This window comes from Episyrphus balteatus, chromosome 2 (assembly GCF_945859705.1).
Source record: "Episyrphus balteatus chromosome 2, idEpiBalt1.1, whole genome shotgun sequence".
NCBI lineage: Eukaryota > Metazoa > Arthropoda > Insecta > Diptera > Syrphidae > Episyrphus > Episyrphus balteatus.
In genome coordinates, this window is record NC_079135.1 from 123,808,551 (window position 1) to 123,813,556 (window position 5,006).

Sequence of the window (5,006 nt, forward strand, 5' to 3'; positions counted from 1 at the left end):
TTTCTTACTTTCCAATTTTCAATTTTTCAATTTAATTTCATTAAATAAATATACTTACACCCATCGCAAAAAGTTTGTAACACATTAAAAAATAAAATGCACGACTGGGGTCGCACGTACTTGCTCTTGCAGTTCAAAGCAATTTTATGTTAGTCTACTTGTAGATTTTAAAAGCTGGCACTAAAATAAAACAAAATTGATATTTGGGGAAGAGCCGACATTAAGGGCAAAATTTTTGTTAAATGAAAAAAATTTTTTTTGTTATTTGACTTTTTTGAGAAAAAATAAAAATGCAATTTTATTGCCACTGCTTTAAATATTACGTATACAAAGTTTAATCAAAATCGTTAGAGCCGTTTTCGAGAAATTGGCAATATCGTATTTTTTTGTATGGGTGGTATACGTTCTAAACGAGATATAAAAAAAAACAAAAAAAAACCAACTTTCAGAATTCCATAAAAATCATCTGTACCAAATTTGAAGAAAATCCGTCCACCCGTTTAGGCTGTGGAAATGTGTACAGATGGACGCACAACCGCACAGACGCACGGACGGAATTGCGAGACCCACTTTTTCGGAATTCTCCATCATCGTAATGTTGGTTTTGATTAAAACCTCAATTTTTTTTTTCGACACGAAACCAATACTTGCCCTATAGAGCAAGTAAAAAAACATTTGATGAAAATCGATTTAGCTAATTTATTGCTTAATTAAGTAATTGATTCTATCTCTGTAAAAATATATAAGAAAACAATATGAACAACTTTAATAAGATTTTTAACTCGATCAGAAAATAAAGAAAATGTCCATTTTATAACTTGGTTTTAATTTTTAACGCCTTTAATGTCAATAAAAACAACACAATTATATTCAAAACTAGTATTATTTGTTTTTTTTTTTTCAAATTAAATTTCTTGAAAAATTCTGCATTGAAAATACAAAATTTTACAAAACAGAATTTTACAAGTCAGTATTTTGTTCATACAGTATTTTGACATACAGAATGTTGTATTTACAGTATAATGACATACAGAATTATGGACTTACAGTATTTTGACCACACAGAATTTTGACAAGCAGAATTATGACCCGCTCCCAATCACATTTCATACAAATTTTGAGACAACCTTTATTTCTTAAATCATAAAAATTAAAAATAAAATACGTGGCAATTTTTTTGAGTTTGCATTTTACATACATACCTACAAACCAAATGCTGCGATTTATTGGCCACAACAATTTTAATTTTGAGTTTTTATTTTTATTTTTGAGAAACCCAAAAGAGGAATACTTTTTTCTCATTTAACGGTATAATAACAGTAGTTAATCATTAAAAAATGGGCAAAAAAAATGCATTTGACCAAAAACTAAAAATTGTCATGCTTACTTTCTATAATGCTAGCATGGCAACCCTTTATGTTTATATTCCGAGGAAACTAAGAACGCGGCAATTTTTTTGACTTCACGGCATAAGAACGACAACTAAGCCGCAATTACTGAGCAAAAAATGACTTTTTTTAAAAGTTGTCATGCTAAGTTTATATGGGTAAAAATTTGTTTTTGATAACTTTGTAAAGTATTAACCCTCTGTAGGCACACCTCTTTTTTGCGAATTTGGTTTATACTTTTTCATGGCGCTAGAACTTTTTTCGGTCTCACTATTTTATGGAGAATCATATATGAAATTGATGTAGAATTTGCCGAGGAATTCGAATATTGTATTCACAATTCCAAAAAAAAATGTATTTTCACCCTTATAAAGACACTTTTCTGTGACCACTTTTAATTTTTGTCCTGCCAAATTGGCACCCGTGTGCCGACAGAGAGTTAATATAAGAGTTTTATTTCTGTTTATAAAATTGGCTTAATCGTTCAGGAGAAATTCATAAATAAATTAAATAATTCTTTGGCAGGTACCTACCGTAAAAAAAAACACGGTTTAAATAGTATATTTTTGTATAACAAAAGTAGGGTTGCGAAGCCCACTTTCTTGGAATTTTTTTTCGATCTCTATTAACTTGCCCTATAGTACCTTCAAGAACAAAAAAAAAAGCCAATCTGGCGAAACGTTGTTTAATGTAGGCAAGAACCTTATCACACATTTTTACTTTAAGGAAATATCTAAAAAAAAAACTGGCCTTATTAATCAACATAGTATACCTATTTGAAATTAGAAAACACTTTAGCCCTTTTGGGGCGCCATCTAGCGTCAAAATAAAAATCTGGAAAAATTAGGAGAATTTTTTAAAATTATTTTGAAATAGTTTTTAAACTTAGGAACTGCATTCCAAAATATCTAAGGACCTAATATACAATTATAAGTCCAGAATTTAAATTTAAAGAATTTCCTAGAATTATTTTTCTTAGTCCTTTAGAAGCGTGTAAGCACACAGAAGATAAGATAGAATCAAAACAAGACAACTAAGAAGATTAACTTTATTTAAAAAGAAAGGTCACGGAATAAGGAAGTATTTAATAATAATGATTCATTTGATAGATAAGGTACAGCGACAGCCATATCAAATGACCCAAATGACCGATACTAGTACTGAGCTAAGCTTTATTCAATCGCGATTTTTTTAGTTCTTTTCTCAATAACACAATTATGTATTTAAAATCCGAAATGATAGGTACTTTGGCACATATTGTCTAATATGTAGTGACAGTAAAAGTTGCTGATAAGTCAAACTAGATTACTCGACAGCTCCACCAATAACTGATTATGAAAACTTCTTACTAAGTCATATTAAACAACAAAGATCAGCCATATTCGATTATACAAACATTTTGGACATATAGTCTTCAGCATCGGCAGCATTAGTTACAATATAATAGCAACGACATGGCTACTTCGAAAATTATATTCTTTGTGTTAATTGCAATTTCTTTATTAGCTTTAATTCAAGCCAATGCTATCCTGAACAACAATGATGAAGGTAAAGTAGACTTTAAATCGAAATATATATCTTTTGAGTACACGTTATCAACTTAATATTTTTTATTTTTATAGTAATTCAGTTTCGTCACTCCAGATCTTTGATTAAAACTTTCAGATGTGAGAAAGGTTATATTGCTGATATATTTTGCTCATCCTTTTGCGAATCAATAGAAGATGGAATGACCGGTGAATGTATAAATGGAAGATGTGAATGCAGATAAGGAGTTTCTATAGCTTTGATTGCAAAATTTGACTTTTTTTTTTCAAATTTAGCTACTTCATAAATTAAAATAATAAAATTTATCGTGTTTTTATTTTTAAATTGTTGGTTTCATCAGTGAACTCGAGGCCTTCCGAACAGCGATCGAGTATGCATCCACTGGCCTATCAAACTGTAAGAAAATCTTGTGCCAAAAGTGAAAAAGTTGAACAATTCTTTAGACAAAACACATTCTACAGGAGGTTTTGTACTCATTATATGAATGCAATTAAATCTTTGTTCATAGCCAATTTAATCGCATGCAAATTATACAAAATTCTACTAGGACATGTGGATTAATGCAGTAGGGTAAGGTGGTATAAGAGTGCGCATTTTAGACAAAACACCAAATAAAACAATAACAAAAAGAATTTAACTACTTTTTTTATATATAGTTTTTAGTTTATAATCAAAGCAACGAAAAAAAACTTAAAACTGGTAACAATAATGTATTAATTCAAAAGTTATAAACAAAATACCACGTCAGGTCATTTGCGCACTCTTATACATACTATTGTGTAAGAGTGCGCGGCTTAGTTTGTAAGAGTGCGCAGCTGCGTACAGGTGTAAAATTCGCACAAAAGTTGCAAATAAAACTGCCTATCTGTAAATAAACAGAGTTTTTTTCAACCCATCACACCTTGCATGAGGAACAATCAATTTAGTCTTCGATTAATGGTTCCGAGAAAATTTAAATATTTCAAATATTTAGTTACTTTCATTCGCTTGTTTTTTGTAAAACTTGTATTCGGTTTCTTTTTGGTTGGAATTGCTTTTTCTAGCTGCTGTTTGCTGGTATATGGACAAATGCCAGTTATTTTGAAGGCATGGATAGCATTTACTGCTCTTTTAACCCGCGCATTCTTATACATCATCATGGTGCGCACTCTTACACGTCCAGAAATGTAATCGAAGAATATATACAGTGGACTCTCGCTAACTTGAACATACGATAACTTAAACAATCCAATAACTTGAACATCCTATTTTCTTGAACTTTTTTATTGCTGACTCTATAAGTTGAATAATTTAAATATTTGAAGCTCTTTAACTTGAACAAATAAATTGTATTTCAACAGAAGTTTGAATTTCCTCAATGTAGGAAACTACTTTTGCAATCGTGTTTTATGTCATTTACATTAATTTATAATACAAAATTGAATTCGGGCAAAAAGGAAAACTTTTTATATGTTCCAGTATCTTGAACAATCCAATAACTTGAACAGGCCTGGTTTCGTATGTGTTCAAGTTAGCGAGATTCCACTGTATGTACATATTTCACAATGCACTTTATGACCAATCTTACGTGTTCCTCAAATGTTTCTTTTTGTCGACTTTTCAATCTCCCATACTTTGTTTATTGTTATTTTTTGTTGTTAAGCGGAAAATTAAATTTGTTTTTCAAGAAAAATTGGAAAAAAAAGTGCTAAAAAACTTAAACTTAACTAGCACCTCTGTTTACAAACACATTTGCATGAAATTTTGACAGTAGATCAAACTCATTTAGATCTTTCCAAAATAAGTGCATTCAGTCATATATTCCCTTTCAAACCGTAGAAAATCGCTTTGCACACTCTAATCGACCGCGCACTCTTATACCATCCTACCCTACTATAGCAATACAATATTGTACTCCATTCATAAATTTTGTACTCAGTAAATTCGATTTTTACTCAGTACATAAAAGTTTGTACTGAGTATAAGGGAAGTGGGGGCAAGACGGTTTTTGTACTAACTTTTTGTACTAACTTTTAATATAAAATAAATGTCTTCTGGTAAAATCGATTATGTCTGTAAGTATGAGCAAGT

General features: G+C 30.3%; 1 long non-coding RNA gene across 1 annotated transcript; it reads left to right on the forward strand.

The window, feature by feature from the left end:
* Positions 1 to 2,639: 2,639 nt before the first annotated feature.
* Positions 2,640 to 3,260, forward strand: LOC129912802 (uncharacterized). Its single transcript, XR_008771905.1, has 2 exons — positions 2,640 to 2,936; positions 3,011 to 3,260. It is a non-coding gene; the product is annotated as an uncharacterized LOC129912802 (long non-coding RNA).
* The last annotated feature ends 1,746 nt before the right edge of the window (positions 3,261 to 5,006 follow it).